The sequence below is a fragment of the Lygodium microphyllum genome, chromosome 16 (genome assembly GCF_053477565.2).
Source record: "Lygodium microphyllum isolate KBCC chromosome 16, Lygodium_microphyllum_v1.1.10, whole genome shotgun sequence".
Taxonomy (NCBI): Eukaryota; Viridiplantae; Streptophyta; class Polypodiopsida; order Schizaeales; family Lygodiaceae; genus Lygodium; species Lygodium microphyllum.
In genome coordinates this window covers 8,191,912-8,214,780 of record NC_141150.1, presented here as the reverse complement: position 1 = coordinate 8,214,780, position 22,869 = coordinate 8,191,912, and the positions used below count along the sequence as shown (strand labels likewise).

At 38.9% G+C, this 22,869-nt stretch overlaps 1 long non-coding RNA gene and 1 pseudogene across 1 annotated transcript; both read right to left on the bottom strand.

Moving 5' to 3' along the window:
* Window positions 1–3,233: 3,233 nt before the first annotated feature.
* On the bottom strand, window positions 3,234–17,345 carry LOC148022504 (uncharacterized). The gene is made up of 3 exons (XR_015693473.1): window positions 17,306–17,345; window positions 3,740–4,059; window positions 3,234–3,320 (listed from the first exon to the last, which is right to left on the bottom strand). It is a non-coding gene; the product is annotated as an uncharacterized LOC148022504 (long non-coding RNA).
* Window positions 17,346–17,629: 284 nt separating this feature from the next.
* On the bottom strand, window positions 17,630–19,945 carry LOC148022503 (transcription factor TGA2-like; annotated as a pseudogene).
* Window positions 19,946–22,869: the final 2,924 nt, after the last annotated feature.

Below are 22,869 nucleotides of genomic sequence, written 5' to 3'. Positions count from 1 at the left end.
ACCTTAACATGGAGCTTGACGATGAGGCTTTATCACAACTACTCTTGGAAAACCTATATCAAGCCATGGCTGATCAAGTGCTTTGGATCAATGATGTTCTTTCGTTTAATGCTGAGTACTGTATAGGGGACTACATCAACCTAATCACAATATTGCACTATCAGAATGACCGAATGGTTTCTTGCCCAACTCACAAGATCATGGACTCCCAAGAAGCTCTCTCTCAAGCTTGTGCTATGATCAAGGACAGGGACAAGGATCGTATACAATTATCTCACGACATCATTACATGGAATCCATCCTTGCAAGGCTATGTTGAGGCTACTAACGACACCCTCTTTGCAATCATTACTTGGACCCTATGTACTCTACGCTATAGAGCTTACTCTAGCGATGATCTCATCAACTAACGTTATTCTACAACTCTTCTTAAATAGTGAAGACATATATGACGACTCATCTAAGCATGGTTGGTAGCCTACCCTACAAAGAAGCTGTACACATTCTTCCATGAATGAAGCCTCATATTAATCACATTATTACTTGTTATTACTCAATGTGGCATATCTATATTCTATCTCATCTCGTTGCAAAAGTTGCAAATTTATCCAAAATACTGATTAGTTGAAGTCGCAAGTAGTGTTACATCTACTTGTTGTCAATCTCCACAATATTCCATAGTGAATTTGTGAAGCTTCTCATATTTCATTTAAGTTGGGGAATCCATTCAAACAAAAATTACTTTTGTAGAATGGTGAGTATCTACTTGTAGCAAACCACTACACATAGTATGCACGAACTTGAAGATCTCTAAGAGAGCTATTTTAATTAAAAGCCCATATATAGAAAACTATAATGTAGTGGACTATTCTTTCATAAACTAGGGATACAGAGATCGAATGATAATACTATGTAATTGAAAGAATGCATCCCTCTTTAAAGACCTATCTACTCACAGTAGGACACAATTTTCCAAATGTACACATATACTAAATACAATAGATCATATGCATGAAAAACCAAGTGGACACTTTCAAGGAGTAGTTTTGGCTTATGATAACTATGACAACTACATGAAAATCAACCCCCCAACCGCAAATTTTCATTTCTATACCTTATAGGCAAGGAATAATCTTACCCAAAAATACGATAATTTTCCCAAGCTCTACATAAGTCACACACAGGATAACAACATATCAAACATATCATTAGTTACTAGGTCTATTCTTACTCAAAGTGTGACATGCTTTAACGGGATGCTTTGACTAGACATGGGAAGTATTAAAACCTTTCAACTTTTACAAGTTACACACACAATTTCTCATGCTCATGGCTTTACAATGTTAACCCATTAAATACCCTGGCAAATTACAAAGAATTTAACAATGATAGCACATATGAAAGGAAGTACAAATCCAAAATGCATGAATTTTTTTAAATAGAGACTACATATTTACCTTTTTTGTGCATAAACTTTAGGGCTATTAGGCAGGAGAGGGTGGAAACTGTAATTCACAGTTGTGGAAACTCTAAACCTAAAAGAACTACAATCTTTGAAATGCAAACAAGGTGCCACCATAAAGAAGTGTCCCACCCCTAACCCTAATTTTGGTCTAGATAAGGATGGGAGCTCTTAGTTGTATTTACCCTTGTGGTGCATCCATGCTGCCAAAGTTCTATAAGTGCAATGCTTGAGAACCATTATGTTATATTTTATCATCTTGTCTTCATTATTGACAGAGAGAGAGAGAGAGAGAGTGTGTGTGTGTGTGTGTGATTCATGTATTGGCCGCTCTATTTCATTTCCTTACTCTTCTTCTTCTTCTTTATTAGCTTTTTTGATTGGTGGTGTGCTTCTAGTAGATGCGAAGGAGCAAAAACATTGGATCGTTTTGTTTTGGTGGTGAAATCATGTTCAAGCACTCAAACTTTCGCAATATAACATGAGGAGGTAAGATGTTTGAGTTTACTACTCCTCCAAGCTAGTCTTCTATTCTTGCTATCTTAAAAGAGGGAGAAGGATGCAGGGTTAGTTAGACTTGAGTGTCCCAATTGATATCTCTTGAGAGTGATAGTTGTCAAGGATGTCATAGTAGGATGAAGAGGCAATGAGGTAGACAAACAATCAAGACTAGAAGAAGGGAGAGGACATATCTCTTTCGGGCCACCACCACCTCCTCAGAAAATTATTGCATATTATGATCTGAATGATGAGGCTAGCATTGAGCAAGACATATATGCAATGGAGGTGCTAATTAGTTAGCTTTGTTCTATCAAGCATGCAAATTATAAAATTTGATTACTCTTCTTTAAAACGAAAAATCCAGGTGTCTTGTAGAAACCAAGGTTATGCATAAGGTATTCAATATTGTTGTTGAGGAAAGATTTATACTAACACAAGGAACTTTTAATCGATCCCCATATAGGAAAAAAAGAGAATTCCCCATGGAATTCCCTAGTTGAAAATACATATAAGTGGGAAAAGTAAAAACTAGGGAAAATGGGACATTTCCTGGTGAGAATAAGTAGGGAATCACATAAGACCTTCCCTTCCTAGGAAATATTTCCTACATAGGAAAATACAAAATTTTCTATGTAGGGAATAATTCCTATATAGGAAATATTTCATATATAGGAAAAATTTTCTAGAGGTGATTCCCTAGGTACTCTCACTAGGAAATCTCTCATTTTTCCTATTTTTTACATTCCCTACTTATATGTACTTTCAACTAGGGAATTCCGTGGAAATTTCTCTTTTTTCCTTATCACTTTATCTACTTTTCCCTTCCTCTTAGACATGCTAATATCAAACAAGAAATTGCACAATAAATTTTTAACTAGAAAATTATATAGAGAATGTCATCATTTCTAAGTAAGGATCAATAACATACATCTAATGATCAAAATAGATTAAACAAATTAAGACATCAACATCTACTTCTAGCAACCAAAAGAAAAATTAAAATAATTTTAAAGGAGCATAGAACTAAAAACTAATTAAGCAACATGTATGCCTTGATTTTTTTATCCCTTAAATCTCCAATATGTTGCAAAGTAATAAATGTTTGTCTACCCTCTTCTCTAAATTTCAACATGGGTGGCCGATAGATATCATCATATGATGGTATGCGTATCACTCCTATTGATACTCAAGTGATCAAATATCATTAGTTAGTATAACCATTTCAAAAAATGACTCATTATCAACATAAGAAGGCTGGTAATACCCGATTCTTGGCTTGAAGAAGTGTTAAGGCAAGCAATTTCAATGTCTTCCTTTCTTGCATTGTCTCTTGTGTCATCTTTAGTAACTTGTTTACCTATATATACATAGAGTTAACCAAAGCTCATGATAATATAAGGTTATGAAAAATTTCAATAACACAAAAGAAAGTAATTAGATATTTTGTATCAATTTGGGTCACCAAATTTGTACAAGTTTTTGATCCTTAAAGTTGGTACTTGTATCTTGACTTGAAGAAACATTATTGCAAGTAACCTTCTGATCTCCCTTTCTTACATTACCTCTTTTCCCACCTTTTTTTGTTCTTTAATCTATATTTATATATATACACACAATTACTCAATGTTTAAAAATATGAATAACTATGAACATTTTAAATTAGACAAAGAGACTAATTAAAGCTAGTTAATCTCAAAATGAATCACCTAATAAAGCAAGATGTAAAATATGTACAAATTTTAATTTTCAAAGTTTAGTAGAAATAAAGACATATACCTGTATCATGATTTGAAGAGACATTAGGGCCAATGACCTCCTTAGCTTTCATTGTTCCATTATCTCTTGTACCATCATTTGTGAGTTTGTTACCTTTATGTACACATAATAAACCAAAGTTTAGAAACATAAGAGACATTTGTAAAACATCAAAACACGCATTTGTAAAACATCAAAACATCAAAACACGCATACCTTTTTTGCCCTGTTCTTTACACCATCTGATAGTAAATTGAGTAGGTGAAAACAAGGAATTCATTGTTCATACTTTTATGGGCTCACCAACTTCTCCTTTTGGTTTGAAGCATCTTACAGACTTCCTGTTGAACAGTGCGCGAGGGAGACGAGGAATGGAGGAAGAAAGAAGAGAAGAGAGACACGGGACACCAGAAGTGGAACCCCAGAAGTGCATCAAGTGAGCACACATTAGCTGCAACATCAGCTCCTTAGCTAGAATAGATAAAACATCAAGTAGAATAAACATAAGCTTGAACAGACGAATCAACTGAAAATAGACAAACAACAACTGGAAACAATGAAACATCAGCTAGGACAACTCAATAGCTGGAATAATAATGAAACATCAGCTGGAACATTTCAACAGCTAGAATAAGAATGAAATGAAATATCATCCCATCAGCTCGAAACATTTCTCATAAAAAAATCGTGGAATAATTTCAACGCATTAGCTGTAATATAGATGAAATGATATGAAATGTAGCATGAAGGGCCAAAAATCAGCTGGAAGAAAGAAACATTTAGAATAATCAAATGATGAACAAAATACTGACAATCATCAGCAAGAGCTCATTAGTTTTCTTACTGCTGCTCAGAGTCCAAGCAAACATCTCAGCAATCTGCTCCTGGGACTCTAGGAACATCTTTGTACACTTGGCCTCCAGATCATCACAAAATCACTCAGACTCTCTCTGCATCTGCAGTTTCATCCCTTCTAATCTGAGAAAGCGCTCCCCCAAAGTGCGGATCACAGAGACCAATCTGAGAAAGCGCTTTCCCAAAGTGCTGTCAACTGGGGGCTGTTGATGCCGCAAGCTGGACTTTGAAGAAGTCCTATGGTTGAGGAATCTGTCCATCTTGAAAGCCTTCGTGGCCTCATAGTCTATACTACGGCTGCGCTTCTTGTGGAGAGATGTGTAAGAAGTATCATGGTCATCCAGAGACCGGTTGCGATACCAACATTATCACTTATGGGACCATATGCATCTATGGGTAGACAGGTGGCAATGGTACAAAGCATTCCAAGAGTTACAACTGTGATCCCGTACATGGCTGCCAGGGTCATCCAGAGACCGGTTGCGATACCAGCATTATCACTTATGGGACCATATGCATCTATGGGTAGACAGGTGGCAATGGTACAAAGTATTCCAAGAGCTACAACTGTGATCCCGTACATGACTGCTAGGGTATGGCTGGCATAGATGGCAATAGCAATAGCAAATATTGGAACAATTACAGACTTGTAGCCAAGTGCCAAACCAAAGATGACATTGGTAGCAGATCCTGTCCTGCAAGAATCAGCAACAACCTGGACTGGTCTGTATGTATTGCTGGTGAAATACTTTGTAACATAGCCAATTACCAACCCTGCTCAAAGCCCTACTTCAACATAAAAAAATAGTTGCCAGTTTTGAACCATCTTTGCACCACCGTTAGGATCATATATGTAAAACGTGGATGGTAGTGCCAACCAACAAACAAAAGCTGCACCGAATGTCATTAAGATGGTGGATATTAGTTCGGTGTAGATTCAATATCCCTTAGATTTGAGATCTCGAACACATCATTTGTGAACAAGGTTGTGATGAGCCACACCACAATGCCCATAGAGCTAATGAGTAGAGGGAAGCACATAGCAGTGCAGTCATGATTTCTGCCAAATGATGACATGGAAGCCACAACAAGAGTTGTGCAAGAAGCTTCAGCAAAGGAGCCAAACAATTCTGAACCCATTCCAGCAATATCTCCCACCACTACAACAGAAACGAGGCATATACGCGCAAAGTCGAGCGCATCTATCACAGTGTCTATATACACGTGTAAACATGCGTGTAAATAGACGCGCACTTTGCGTCTATATATCCGCACAAATAGACGCGCTTATACACGCAAAAATAGATGCTCACGTCAAAATTCAAATCATACTAAATCATTTCTTTTCAAATGCCTTTCCTTTCCTACGTTTTTTGCGGTTCTGAAGCTTGAGTTTAGCCGACATGCAGTCTCTTCATGCCTCACCTAGTCTTTTCATGCCTCACCTCCTCATGACTCACCTCTTCTTTCATTTCAAACACACAAGAAGGGAAAAAGGAAATCCAAGGAGAGGAAGAAAGAGAGAACAAGAGAGAGGAGAACAAGAAGAAGCAGCAAGCAAGCAAGCAAGCATCAAGGAAGGGTAACTTACCAAGGAGAGGAAGAAGGAGAAGGAAGAAGCGCCACCACCCGCCACACCAAACACCCAAGGTGAGTCTCTCCCTCTCTCTCTCTCTCTCTCTTTCTTTCTATCTTTCTCTCTCTGCTCTATTTGTGTATTTAGGATTTGTGATTCCATTATGTATTGCATTTTGTAAAAAATAATGGCGGTCGTCCGCTAAAATCAGCCGACCAAGCGCGTCTACATCTCAGTGTAGACGCAGATATAGACGCGGAAAACATTTCTCTGGGGTGCATCTTTGAGTGGGTGTGCGGGCATGTGTGCTCTGCAGTGTACACGCGAGGATACACGCGCTGACAGACGCCCACATAGACGCGGGTATAGACGCGCACAGAGACGTAGGTATAGACGCTGTATGTAATATAGACACTGTATATAATATGTTTTATCTACACAGGGTAATATGATTTTTCTTGTGTAGATGTGGAATCGTGGATCCTCCAGCACCCCATTCAACAAGGAGCAATTTATGGGGGAGATGACCAATTATCTTGGGCGCCCTCCCATTTGCAGATGAGGTTTTCAGTGTGATGTCTGGGACACCTATCACATATTTGCCTACACAGGGATTAGTTGAGGTACATGTATCGGTCGAAGCACGTACATCTGCAGAGGCACGTGTATCGAGTGAGGTAGAGGGTAGTGCACGTCGAGGGAGGAGGGAGAGTGGTGCCGGAGGACGAGGAGGTCGAGGGCTTTGTGGGGGTTGCCTAGGTGGTGGCTCTCGATCACCCTCACCGGAAAATGAGAGAGGTGAGCCTCCACAAATGTACTACTCTATCACTGATGTTGGTGGTATCTTGCATGACTTCGAGGGGAGGGAAGTGATAGCCCACTTGAGGAGTGTCGTGCATGCCACATACAAAGATTGCATGATTCCCTTCAAGCACCAAAAAAATGGTTTGTGGCAAGAGGTGCTACGGGCAGTACATAAAAGGTACCCTAATCCCAAGAATTCACGATTCTCAGATGATTGGGGACGGTCAAAGGTGAGAGACGCGCTTCATAACAAGAGGTCTCACCTTATGACGCGCGCCAAGGAGTCATTGCGGAGACAAGAGTAGGGGCGCCCTAGATATGGCCAACCACCCAATTGCCACCGCAAGGAGTGGAAAGAGGCCAAGAAGAGAGCAATGGAGAAAATGACAAGTCGCCAGCATGCAGAGGTGCGACGTATCCAGATGGCAACCATGGGATCATCGCAATATGGATCGGGTGGCAAGGAGTCATGGGAGGCTGAGTTTGTAAGTATTATTTGATTTCTTTTTTAAATTAAATTTTGTAATTTTTTTCACTTCATTATGTAGTGTGTTTTAATACGTTGTATGTTCAAATTGTTTTGTAGTTCCATATCGTTAGTAGGATGCCTGCTCCTAGAGAGGTAGGCTACCATCCAGGTCATAACCGGGCGTCCACTTGGCAGCATTTCTACGAGGAGGGACTCATCATAGAGGAGCAATATAATCGTGCCATGAGGATTCCACCACCAAAAGAGGTATATTTTATTTTTTACATGAAAAGTATAGATCGATATGATTTATTATTTGTAATGGTATTTATATACTTTAATCCTTTGTGTAGGCAAACCGTGATGCAGTTGAGGATAGCGAAGGGGGGACTAGTAGTAGCGGTGGCGGCAATGGCAGCGGCACAAGAAGCGGTGGTGATAGCGATGATGATGCCTCTTCTGAGGAGATATAGAGGCGCCCCATGCATGTATGTTTCCCCTTGCTTGTAATTTTCATTTTTGATATGTATTACTTTCAGCTGTGCTTGCGACCATGACCATGCTTGAGGTCACAAGCACTAGAACTCATAATGTAAAAACAGTTTCATCTATATATATGAAATTTCGTGTGCTACATACATTGTTTTGTTTTCAGTATCCAATCTTCGAAATAATCTTTCTCTGTTTTCCCTAAGTATACAATTGGTGCGTAGATCGGTCGTTGTATGCTCACGTAGTGAATCCCGGAAGGTCCCCAAGAACAATGAACTCTACTTTTTGCACAAGTTACAAGGTAAAAAGCATGAACGACAAGAGCAAGAGACCAATTGGATGCAATCTCCCCCCATGCCTTGTGTGAGCGCTTCACAAAGCATGTATTTTATGTATATTTCTTCTTCATGCTCAATAATAGCCCAATTTACAAAAATATGACAAGCTTTTAGCTTTTGAGTTTGCTTTTACAAAAATAGAAATAAAGCTAATGGACGGTGCCCATAGAATCTGGCACGCCCAATACAATGTCCAAATAGAAATAACATAACCGTGCGCATGGGCGCATACAAAATAATAATAAATAATCGATGCCTCAATAGACATGACAAAATATAGGCATGGTGCCTATCAATATATAATCCATAGATCGAATACTCGCTAGACTCCAATGCTTTCCTCCGCCACTACTGCTATCTCTACACATCAACTGAAGCATTCACAATCGTTAGTAAAATAATACAATTAAACCGACAAAAGTGAATACCTAGCAGTCTTGAGCTACATAAATAAATCAACTGGTTAGAAATAAATCCTAACCTTAATTTATTACGAGTGCGCACTCTAAACTCATAAACGTTTATTAATTTAATATGCATTTTGCAGAATCACCCGCTATGGAATCACCCATGTACACACTAAATTAATGAAACGCCCAAAAAGGACAGGCATCCCCATCAACTTCTCGCACAAAGAATCCACTTTGTGTATGAGCCCCGGTCATCAAAGTTTACGGAATCCACCGTAAAACCTCACGGAATCCACCGTGGCACGGAATCCACCGTGAAATATGCCTCCTGGCATCATACCCCCGGGGTGGGATAGCAATTGACCTCAATTCCTATTAGCTCAATGTGGAGCTAACAGAGTGGGGAAAGCATTTAAGTCTCTAGTGTGCATCCATTGTGCTTCCTCTACAGGATGGTTCTTAAATTTAACTAGATATCTAGAATACCTTCCGCCAGTTCTAGTGGTCATAAAGTCAATGTCTATGATAGCTTCTGGTTCAATTATTTCAGTCTCTTCCTCTAATAAAGGTGGGTTTTCATAAACAGGGTGTACAAGTAATTGGCCTCTAAATGGTCTCAATAAACTAATGTGAAATGTGTTGTGAATTTTCCAATGAGGTGGTAATTCTAACTTGAATGCATTGTCATTAATTTTATGAATGATCCTAAATGGTCCATAGAATCTAGGGGCTAATTTGATAACTGGATGTTTATCTACACTTTGCATTCTACGTTTTTCTACTCTCAGCCAAACATAATCAACTTTGAAATTCATGGCTTGTCTTTTCTTGTTGGCTTGTTTGGTATATGATTGCTGGGCTTTAGCAATCATATCTTTAACCTCATCAAAAATAGTATTATGCATACTAGCAATATCATCAGCACTTTGAATTCTATTTGATAAAGATACAACAGGTGTAGATAATCTATATCCATAAATCACTTCAAACGGTGCTTTCTTTGTAGATGTGTGCGGTGTATTGTTATATGCAAACTGTAATAAATGCAAATGTGTGTCCCATGTCTGTGGTTTAGAAATAGTATATGCACGTAAAAGATCTAAAATTGTGCTGTTAGTGGCTTCTGTTTGTCCATTAGTTTCTGGATGAAATGCAGATGAGAAATCAATCTTTGTGCCTAGATTAGCAAATAGAGTAATCCAAAAATTGTTACAAAATCTAGAATCACGATCTGAAATAATAACTTTTGGCAATCCATGGTTAGTAAAAACAGTTTTCAAAAACAATTGTGCTGCTTGTGATACTGTTAAAGTTTTCTTACATGGAATGAAATATGCTTGTTTACTAAATCTATCTACAACTATCCAAATCATATCATGGTTAGATTTAGTATTAGGTAAACCAGTAATGAAATCCATAGAAATTTGTTCCCAAGGTTTAGATGGAATAGAAAAAGGCATAAGTAATCCATACTGTTTACCATGATGTCTCTTAACTCTTTGACAAATCAAACATTCAGAAACAAAGTTAAATACATCAGCATCGATATGCGGCCAATAAAAATCTTCAAATAATGTACGTAAGGTAGATATGATACCTCTATGACCTTGATATGGGAACAATGAATTTCATTCAAAACAAAAGATCGGAATGGAATTGTAACACACAATCTCTTTTCATAAAACATAAATCCATCATTATATGACAATGAATCAATAGGAATGAAGTTATTTTAAACTAATTTATTCCAATCAGTATGGAAAGTAATATCCTAGTGATATGTATCTTTCATAGCAATCAAAGAATCAAAAGATATGACAGAAATATTATGAATGGCAGGTCTTCTACTCAATGCATCAGCCACTACATTTTCTTTTCCAGGTTGGTATTGAATGATAGGATGAAAACTTTGAATAAAGGAGGCCCATTTGATATGTCAGTCAGAGATTTGGGGTTGGCTAAGTAAATGTCTAATACTTTGCTGATCGGTCTTAATCATAAATTCTAAACCCATTAAGTAGTGTTTCCACTGTCTTAATGCTTGTACAACTGCTAATAGTTCTTTGTCATATGTGGAATATTTCAGCTCAGAGGGTTTCAACTTACAACTAAAATATGCTATAGGATGATTGTCTTGCATAAGTACAGCTCCTATTCTTGATCCACTAGCATCGATCACTACTAGAAAGAATGGTCTATTAAAGTCAGGTAACTGTAGAATAGGGGCATGGGTTAATGCATGTTTCAGTAAGTCAAAAGATTTATGTTGATTTTTGGTCCATTGATAAACAATTCCTTTCTTGAGAAGTTTGGTTAATGATAAAGCAAGTAATGAAAAATTACGTACAAACTTCCTATAGAAACTAGCAAGACCAAGGAATGAGCGTAACTCATGCACGTTTTTAGGTACAGGCCAATTCAATATTGCATCAATTTTCTTGGGATCAACTTTAATTCCATCAGATGATACAATATGACCTAAATACTCAATTTCTGTTTTAAAGAATTCACTCTTTTCAAGATTTGCATACAGTTGATTTTCTTTCAATAACTGCAAAACCAATGACAAATGCTCATAATGTTCTTTCTCATTTTGACTAAACACCAAAATATCATCAAAGAAGACAATTACACAATACTGATATTTCAAAAAGATACGGTTCATCATTCTACTAAAGGTAGCAGGTGCATTAGTCAATCCAAATGGCATGACTAAAAATTTGTAATGACCAAACTGTGTTCTAAATGCAGTCTTGAATATGTTTGACTTATCTAGTCTCACCTGATGATAACCAGACTTAAGGTCAATTTTACTAAATATTGCAGAGCCTTGCAGCTTGTCCATAAGGTCATCGACTCTAGGAATAGGATACCTATTCTTTACAGTGATCTTATTTAAAGCTCGATAGTCAATGCACATACGATAGGTATTATTCTTTTTCTTGACTAACAGAATAGGTGCACCGAATGGAGAACTGCTAGGTTGAATTAAACCTCTATTTAGTAATTCCTCAACTTGACTCTGGATTTCTTTTTGCTCTATCTAGTTATGCCTATATGGTGCTTTGCAAGGTGGTTGTGTGCCAGGGATAAAATCTATCTTATGGTCTTCTGGACGTGAAGGAGGTAAACCTGGTGGTAGGTCTTCTGCAAAACAGTCCTTAAAATATGCAAGAAATTCTTTATGCCTAGGGTGCATATGATTTTCTTTTACTTGCAGTTCATTCACCAAATGAGATAAGATTTACTACTCTTACGTAATGCACGTTTAGCTTGAGTATGCGAAAGGAGTGGAAAAACATTAGATGCATGCATACCATGTAATATAATTGGTTTTCCTTGAAAATTAATATTCATTGCGTGTGTGGAATAATCTATATCTGGGTTATGCTGGTGACGCCAAGGCATACCTAAAATAATGTCACTCGATTGTAATGGAACAACTAGAAAATTTTTTCTTTCAGTGTATTGACCAATTTGAATCTCTAAGTCTTGCACTTCATGTGTACCATTATACCTAGTGCCTAAAAATGCAGCTTTGATGCGATAATGCGTAGGTACAGTTTGTAACTTCAATTCCTTTACTAATTTTGCTGAAATAAAATCATGAGTACTACCGTCATCATGCAAAATAGTCTTTTCCTTTCCATGCAACAAACATTTCATAGTCAATAAAGAATGTGGAGTAGGCATACCTGGTAAAGTATCGGAAGTAGTAGTAGTGTCGTCCTCATCTTCAGTGAAGTCAGGCATATCTTCATGTTCATCTTCGTCCATTGCTCCAAGGTAGTTGATATGAGCTAGTGGCTTCTTTGAATGACAATTTGCTGCTAGATGTCTAGGTTGGTGGCATTTATAGCATACTATTGGCTTGGCTTTGGTTACATTGTTTGCAATGGCGGGAAGTCTAGGTACATTTGGATTTGGCTGTGGAATAGGCTTAGGGTTTTGATTGACATTGGATGGTAATGCAGGTGGTTTTGCTCAATTTTTGCGGAAAGATGATGAAGAGAAATGACCTGGATTAAATCTTCTAAAATTGGAATTGAATTGTTTAGATCCATAGTTACCATTGGCTTGGAATTGTTGTGGTCATTTGTCTCTTCCTCGTAGCTTATCTTCAGTGTCGTGAGCTAGTGAAATGGCAACTTCAAGAGTAGCAAGCTTGAACATGTTAACTTCAACGTAGTAATGCCCAAGGAGTCCAGACATATACTTGCGCTTATGTGTCACCTCTGGTACGTCTTCAAGCATGCGTAGCTGGAGGAGTGCATTCCAAAAACGCTATGTATACTGAGGTATAGGCTCATGATCGCGTTGTTGGAGAAGATCCCATTGCTTGATAGCTTTCTCATGAAATTGCGGTGGAAGGAAATTCTGCATGAACTTCTTCTTGAAATCTTCCCAAGTAGCAGGTCAATCTATGCTCTTGCGTACTACAGTCCACCAAAGTGATGCTCTGTCTACTAAATGATTAGTAACACACTTGATTTTATCTTTTTCTGCATAGGTTTCCTCATGGAAATAGTCATCAAACTGACTAATGAATGCTAGAACAGTCTTTCCTTCTCGTATGCCATTGAAAGTACGGAATTTGAAACTTCCTTTACTTATCTTGGATTCCTTGCGGATGGTTTGAGCTTCAAGAGTGGCGTCAATGGTATGTCGAATGAGATCTTCAGCTTGAGGTTCTTCTTTGTCGGTAGACGCTCTTTGTAATTTTTCCAGTTGCACTTGCAATGATTGCCTAGCCCTTCGTTCTTCTTCCAGTTGCATCATGATTAAGTCCAGCTTTTGCTCCATCGTAGGCTCAGGTAGGTCACCTTCAGCCACATAAGATCATCCATATGTGGTTTCGTCATCCTGTAAAACTCAAAAGACCTTTCTCACTCAAAATCAGGTTAGCGGGATGAGCGTAGCTCAAGTTCGGAAATACAAGGCTTATGTATTTTTGGGTATAACTTTCTCAAACTTCAGAAAATCTGCGATTTATCCTTCTTCGTATGCTGAAAATGCTTCAGCAAACCTGCGTATGGGTAGAGTACCTTCCAATGAACAACTTTGCAGTTCGGAGTTTCTGCGCAGGAACAGGCCTTCTAGGAGTTTTGAGCACAAGTCAGTTATGACTCCAGTTGACTAGTCTGACTTGCAGAGTTGCAGACCTATGTGACTTGCAGAGTTGCAGACTTGCAGAACTTAGTCGACTTACGAGACTTGTAGAACTTGATCAGAGATTACTTGCAGAACTTGACTTCTATAGTGTGTGGCCTGAAGTTTGATGACTTGCAGGATTGACTTGCTTAGGTAGCTAAGCTTAATGAATTAAGCTTAAAGCTTAATATTCAGTAAATCGGCAGATTTCGTGGGGGGGGCCGTTTTTTGCTGTCGCGAGATTTTCGGGCATCCTCTCACAGCTCGATGACGAATTTTGAAGCTTTTTAAGCTTCTTAAAGCTTTTAAGCTTCAACACTAAGCTTTTGAAAAGAATTAGATATGGAGGTTATGAGCTTAACTCTGTTTGTCCACGACTTGTTGAAGGAGATGTAGGAGTGGTCCTCTGCCTGTATAGCCCGATCCTTCTCGATCTAATGACAGAAATAGGGGTTCTTGATCGCCAGAAGTCTGCCTGTATCGACAGTTCACGACGAGATTGACCGAGAGCCCGATCGTTCCAGGAGCTCCGCCTTCGCACGAGATGGGTAGCGATTGGAAGCTCTTGATCTCAGCTCCGCTCTGATACCACTGGTGCGCAAATCGATCGCTGTATGCTCACGTAGTGAATCCCGGAAGGTCCCCAAGAACAATAACTCTACTTTTTGCACAAGTTACAAGGTAAAAAGCATGAACGACAAGAGCAAGAGACCAATTGGGTGCAATCTCCCCCCATGCCTTGTGTGAGCGCTTCACAAAGCATGTATTTTATGTATATTTCTTCTTCATGCTCAATAATAGCCCAATTTACAAAAATATGACAAGCTTTTAGATTTTGAGTTTGCTTTTACAAAAATAGGAATAAAGCTAATGGACGGTGCCCATAGAATCTGGCACGCCCAATACAATGTCCAAATAGAAATAACATAACCGTGCGCATGGGCGCATACAAAATAATAATAAATAATCGATGCCTCAATAGACATGACAAAATATAGGCGTGGCGCCTATCAAAATATAATCCATAGATCGAATACTCGCTAGACTCCAATGCTTTCCTCCGCCACTGCTGCTATCTCTACACATCAACTGAAGCATTCACAATTGTTAGTAAAATAATACAATTAAACCGACAAAAGTGAATACCTAGCAGTCTTCAGCTACATAAATAAATCAACTGGTTAGAAATAAATCCTAACCTTAATTTATTACGAGTGCGCACTCTAAACTCATAAACGTTTATTAATTTAATATGCATTTTGCGGAATCACCCGCTATGGAATCACCCATGTACACACTAAATTAATGAAACCCCCAAAAAGGACAGGCGTCCCCATCAACTTCTCGCACAAAGAATCCACTTTGTGTATGAGCCCTAGTCATCAAAGTTTACGGATCCACCGTAAAACCTCACGAAATCCACCATGGCATGGAATCCACCGTGAAATATGGCTCTTGGCATCAATAATTTGATGTTGATGGGGGGGAGAAAAACCAGAGAGCATGATGCAAAGCCACATGCTCTCTGGTTTTTTTTTCATACCTCTATTTTGCGCGTCTATCAGCGCGTCTAAATTCCAGGATAAATACGTGTCTATTCTCGTCAAAAACTTTTAGAGTAAACACGGTTTTAGATGCGTAGATACATGCATGTATAGACGCACAATATGAGTATATCCACTTTTTTATAGCGTGTTTATATCTGCGTCTATAGGCGCATCTAAGTGTGCGTCTCCTTCTGCCTATAAGCGCGCTTTTAGACGTGATTTTGTAGACACGAAAATAGAATCGTTAATAAACGTGGTCGACTTTTTTTTTCACAATTCAAATATTGCGTCTACAAGCGCGTCTATGGAGCCTTTTTGTTGTAGTGCACATTATCACCCACATTGTCAGCAATGATCACTGGATTTCGCGGATCGTCCTCTCGGATATTCCTTTCTACTTTTCCAACAAGATCTGCTCCAACATCCGCAGTTTTGGTATAGATTCCACCTCCAACCCTTTCAAATAGAGCCACGAATGAGCATCCAAGCCCATAGCCAGTGATCGCATCAAAAAGGCCCTCCCAATCGTCCTTGTAATAAAGCTGGAACAATTTCATAGTGATGTATAAAACTATGAGGCCATTAGCAGCAAGTAAGAAACCCATCGCCGAACCTGATTGGAAGGCGATTTTGAATACTTTGACTATCCCTTTTCTGGCTTCCAAAGTTGTGCGAGCATTCGCATATGTTGCGATCATCATGCCCAAAAATCCCGACACTATGGACGTCAAAGCTCCGTCAAAGCTCCCAATATAAATGCAACTGTAGTGAAAATTGTTGTAAAGAGAGTTGGGGCACATTCCTGCTTTGGATTGTATCTGCAAGGCTGGGGCTTAGTACTCAACCCCTTCATAGATCCCAGGAACAAGAAAATGACAGCAGCAAATATGCCCATGAAATAAACCAAATACTTGTACTCTGTCTCAGCAAAAATGATGTGGCTACTATGGATATGGCTTGCTAAATTTCAGCGCATTTCCTAATAGCTGTTGCATTTGATTCCTCATCCAATCTATCCTCCTCGTCACAGTCTAATGATCCATTGACGATGTTGTGACTGTGGGTGTCGTTGTTGTCGAGGAAGGTGTAGCCATTGCTGGCAGGCCTGGACTTGTGCTCGAAGGCCAAGAGGCTGGTTGCGATAGCGATCTAGTGGTGGTTGGTCAGAATCATGTGCATCTTCATTAGTTAACAAGTTAGTTATAGCATCTGCATTAGCAATTATTCCCCACAAGTTAGTTAACAAAATACTGCTAAGGCACAGAGTAAAACCGCTTCAGGAACTACACTACATTCTTGCAAAGTTAAGATGTTGAATTGGAAAGGTAAGCAAATGCATCATTAATCTCTGCCCATTCTAAGTACATATTCATGTCTCCCTGCATGTCAAATGCCACTATCACTGTCACTGTCTCACTGTCTCATTGTCTCACTATCACTGTCAATGTCACTGTCACTGTCTCCCTGCATTAGTACCAGGCTGCCACCACTGTCTCCCTGCATGTCAAATTCCTACTGGTTCTCACCCACAATCAGGAAATAAGTGAAAAAGCAATTTCCCTTCTCGTCATTGTACTCAAAGGCATATGCCATGATGCTTCCTTCTGTTAGCCTTGAGCTTCTGCCAACTTTTATTACCCTCCTCCCCATGATGCTATTGATGTTTGCTTGCAAGTCAATAGTTATAACATCTCCCATCTCACCTACCCCTTTGATAGTAGTTGTGACTTTGGAGACATCAAAACCGTCCCCAACTAGAATGAAAGCACTATCAGCTCGCACAAATGTCTCTGCCCCATGAGCAAACATCATCAAGTATCAATATTGTCATATCAAGAAATGGAAACCAGAATTCTTCTTTCAACTCACAGAGAAGTTTATAAAATGGACAATACAGAATGCCTTAACAGCAGATAGCTCAAAAACAAGTAGCAAAGAGGAAAACCTGGATTCACACTTGTAAAAATGCCATACCACCGCTCATCTGTAATAAAAGACATTGCCCTTTCCACTGGACCCAAATAAACACTAGGTCCAACATTTGGAGGTAGTGGATGGAACATCTTCTGGTTGGGGTAGTCCAAATCAACTGCAACATGTCGATTTGTCTAGTAATCACTCTATCTTAACTCATGCAAGAGCTTGATGGGAATAACATAACTGCAATTGTTGTGAGCACTTTGAAACACATGGCAGCCCATGATAGCTCATCCATGCACAAGCTTATAATCTGGACTTATGCAGGCTTATTGTAAGCTGTGGAACTCAACTAATCTACATGCTCTATCCCTCTCATGTCTTCACCTTCACAGGTACATGCATTTTCTTTTGCATCAGCTGAAGTATATACTTGGTCATCAGGTAAGATGGTTTCTTCATAGTCAGCTAATGTGTGTTTGATTCCATCAAGTAATGCAGCTTCTTTGCAATAAGCCACTGGTGATTCTCTTCCATCAGCATGATATTTTCCCTGGCAATAAGGTGGTCTGCAAGCAGCATCTGTAGAAGAGGGAGGAGACACAGACAATACTTGGTGGTTCTCTCTATCATCCTCCATCTTTGCTTTGGTCTTTAGGTCCAATGTTCTCAAAGCAAAAACTAGCTCAAAGGTTGCAAGTGTGCAATGGGCTGCCTGTACTGGGGTCAGCAGGTTTTGTAGCTCTTGGAGGGTATGCAGCCTAAGAGAGTTTGATCACTTTAACATCGAACTCAAAGTTTCAAGCTTTGACTCCATTAATTGTTGTCCTTGCACTATGTTGTGTGACATGATGAAAGAAGAGCTCCCAATCCCTATGGCTTCTTTCATGCTTTGATCTGCAATAAGCATCTGAAAGAACCCAAAGCAGTAGTCAGGCTCAGCAAACCTAGAAAAGCCATAATATTATGAATCACAAGTAGCTTTAGACACTTTCCCGTGTCACAGGGAAAAGGGGATCTTTTCCCTTGTTTTTCCTTATAGTATTCAACAGCATGAGCTTCTGTGAGGGAGGGACCACATACTTGATCGGGGGTAGGGAGCAACCACACCGAGCTAGGTATATGGTCCCTCCCTTGCAGAAGCTCATGATGTTGTCGTAATTCACGATGTGGGAAGTATAGTGAGAATTTATTGAAAAGTTCTTGTGCGCATCATGCCAAACCATGGCAGATAGCTTCAAAATGGCTTGGCAAAAACAGGATAAATTGCAACATAAAACTCAAGAAGCAAAGGTTCACCTGCATGGTTGCTAGTTGATTTGAAAGCTCCATCTCTGCCTGGTGCATGTAATGCTGCAAAGCATCCATTGAAGCTAACTGTGTCTTTGACAACATGCATGTCACATCATCATGACTTATGCAACCATTAAGCTTCTGCACATCAATACCCATTTTCGAGTACACGAGTGTTATAGTTGATGTGGGCCTCCAACCACCTATCCACATAAATGCTGCTTCAAGAGCAGAGGAATGATGCCCTGCAGGAAAAAACTTTAACCAATACTAGAAAACATGCCTCAACACAAAACTCTATTCAATTGGGGCAAGTAGAAAGAATCAGACACACTAAAGCCAAAGAATACTTGCATTCTCTTCTTGGCCACCCAAAAGTGGATTGAAATCTCACTCTATCACCTACACACGTATATACAATAGATTCTCTGAAATTTATCATTTTAGCTTGAATGTTTTACTTGCTAGACACAATATGTGTAAGCTAGGCTGTTAGTCAATACAATTTTCCTAATGAGAGTTTTGGAAAGAAGAGATATAATATGTGCTAAGAATAACTTTGAGAAACAAGCTAGAGTGTTTGAATGGTTTGAGCAATCCATAAGCCCATCTTGAGGCAATGAAAGTAAGCCATTGAGCGTGTTTAGATTAGTATTCTGTGCATGTTTGGATAGAATCACTACCAACTGTGTACTGAAAGTACTCTGTACATGGCTCCCTAATGCAATGAAGGTAAGTCATGCAGTATCCAATTCCAATAGAATATTATTAGTGCTTTTTTAATGCTAGCTTAGAGTACATTTGTGTCAAGCAATTCTCCTGGACAACCATCACTATATTTTATTATGTTCTCTTTCATAGGATGTGTTGTAGAAAAGTTCTAAGTTTTCATTTGTTGAAATGCGGGCCATGGGGACAAATGGAATTGTGAAGGAATGCTTCTTGTTGTATGGACTTATGGGAAAAATTGAATAATGAAGGAATTCTTCTTGTTGTATGGGCTTATGGACCTTAGAGTCTCGCAACAACACAATTCAATACAAGTTAATGCAATCCACAAGCAATGCAACAAATAAAAAGTGTGTGAACCCTGACCTGAAATAGTTGCAAGCAATCCATCAGTGCTGGGGGGAGGTTTGTGGGAGGCTTTGTAGATGCTCATGCAGTCCTTCACAAGCTGCCTGACATGGGAATCAGGGCTCTTGGAGACGAGGGCGAACCGGAGGGCCTACACCTTGGCCTTCCACTGCAGCCAGACTTGAGCCAGCTGCCATGAGTTCTGGGCTTCCATGGGATCGATTAATGCTCGATGCGACAGATTGCAATGCCGAGCGTTGGATGTTGGACGCATGTAGTAGCAGAGCCCCTGCCCCATTGTTAGCCCTCGATTATGCATAGTCTAAATGAGTACCCGCGCTCTTGCGAAAATCAAAAGAGAACTCTATTCTCTCTTTCCTTCTTTTAATGTGAAGGTTCGATCACAAAGTAATTTGAGGTTCATGGAAATTTATGCTATTGGGCTCCAAAAAGCCTTCCCACTGGCTTCAAAAATTTGTCTTTCTAAGGAGCTTGTACCCCCACTTTGAAGACATGCTCTCTCCTCCTCATCTTTCTACATGTTGCAAGCACTTCTCTTACAGTCTATCTAGATAGTAGATCATATTTGAGCATTCTTATTGGCCCAAATGGTGCTAATGTTAATGCCCAGATGGCATTCCATAGGTTTAATATGTCTTCATCCAATACACCTTTGTCCCCAAACAATGCCATCTTCATCATAACCTCTACATTAAGTCCTGCAATTGTAATCCACCCTGTCACGTTCTTTTAGACAAAGCCTGCTTGCAAGGCAATGCCAGAGAACATGGAGAATTGACTCCCAAGATTGATGGCACATGACACACCATGCATGGATTTTTATAAACTTATTGGGCCTCTCCTTCATGTTTAGCTTCTGCATATACACCTTACATAGAGGGGTGTTCAATTTGTTTATGGAGTACTAGACCACACTTTTCTAGTGCATTTCTGCCAGATCTTCCAATGTTCCCTAGGGAAGATGGATCTCCACTCCATCTACTGCTACTTGAGGAACACATCATTCTTCCTGAATTCCTAATGTTTCTTGTGCTTAGCTTGAATCACCTTTTTACCCCTAGCTATGACTTCCCCTTGAATTCCTCTTCGTATGAGTTTAAAATTTCTAACCATCTTCTCAAACTTTTCTTCTCCATCGCTTTGGAATTCTCTATCATCTTTTTTTGGGCCTACCCAATGCTCCTAATGATGATTTTTCCTTAGCATTTAAAATAAAGAAAATAGAGAATAAGGTATTTTGAATTTATTGTTTTGATCCTTTGTACCATTTGACTTCCTTTTCAAGTCTTATATTTCTTGAATATATCTTCTTTGAGTCTTAATATCAAGGTTCTCCTAATTTCCCATCAAGCAAAGTATGTTACAGATGCATGAGGGATGCATGAGGAATACACTCCCAAGTTGAGTCTAATATGCTTCTTGACATGAGAGTCTAGGGCATAGCTACTACTTAAGATGGATGCTTATTGAAACCCAAAACAACTTACTTGTACCAAGCTTCTCAAGAGGATTACCACACAACCTACTTGTACCAAGCTTCTAAAGAGGATAGGTTGAGGAGTGTACTAGATAGCCTGCATGAACCAAGCTCAAAGGACTATGCTAGGGGACTATGTTCAGAGGACAATGTGGTGAACAATGCATTACATGAATTTATGCAATGAGGCTAAGTCTCCTCCTAGTGATCTAGAATTGTACACATGCTTTAGTCATTTACTAGAATTTCTTCAAGCTATTTTGATAGAAAAAGATAATTGCATGTTAGGCTTTAGATTTGCAAGCATTAATCACTACATAAAGGGCGTCATTAAAATTTTTTAGTTGTTATCTTTAAGATAACACACAAATTCAGGTGTATCCACCTACAGGTGGTCTAGATCAACTCAAGCTGGCATTGACCATCCCTCTCGAATTGTTGGCCATTGCCCTAGTTACAATGTGGGAAACAAGAGTCCTACTTCACTTCTAGTGTCTTATACGATAATCTCATTGGATCTTCAATCTTCATTAATCTCATTGGATTCATGATGCCAAAATTAGGCCTTTCCTCTGCATGTATTTTTGGTCACTGTTGCATGTCACTTGGCTCACAGCATACATAATGTAGAAGATAATCAAATGAATTCCTCCATCATATGCTCAGTAATTAAGTCCCCAACCCAAACACATGCATGTTACTTGGCCTATGATAGATATGAACAATCGTAAAGGAGTGTTATAAACTTACTAGCATATATAGCCCCCAACCCAAACACATGCATGCTCTTTTGATAAAGGGCATGCCTAAGCACAAGTTGTTGACATTGGCAACTTTAAATCTCAACAAGTAACCTAACGATCCATTTTTGGTATGTTATTATAAAAGTGTAGTTAACACATCAATATTCAAGGACTCAAATAATATTCCTAATTATTATCCTGAACATATCTCTTTTAATTTTTTGCATAACATTGATGGCACTCCATCTTTTAATCTTTCCCTATTATTCATTTCAAGCTTTAAGTTTTTCCAACCTCACTTATGATTTGAAAAGTTTTATGAAAGTAATTTGGGTTTTATGAAAAGTTTTATGAAAGTAATTTCTTTGTTTCCATCTTGCTTTAACTTTGACATCTCTAGGATTTGGGTTCCTCCTTTTGAGGGTTGTTTGTTTTGTTTGGATTTACCCTTCTCAATCTATGAGATTTTTTCTTTTTACTTCTTTTGTGACTATGTTGCATGAAGTTCTTCCTTATCTTCACTCTTTTCTCCTTGGGTGCTTCTTAGCTCCATTCCTTTGCAAAGCACCCACGTTCTTTGCATATAAAGCATGTAACCAAGAAGAGACAGAATTCTACATTGACTAGCAACTCAATCACATTAGGATCATTGATGCCAGGAGGCATATTCCATGGTGAAACAAGAGTCCTACTTCACTTCTAGTGTCTTATATGATAATCTAGGCTATGGATCTTCAACCTTCATTAATCTCACTGGATTCATGATGCCAAAATTAGGCCTTTCCTGTGCATGTATTTTTTGTCACTGTTACATGTTACTTGACTCACAACATACATAATGTACAAGATAATCAAATAAATTCCTCCATCATATGCTTAGTAATTAAGGTCTGATGCTAAAAATCTTGAAAACACCCAAATTCTTTAGAATCAAGCAACTACAGCTCCAATTTTACTACTTGGAAGCCTAGATCCCTTAGC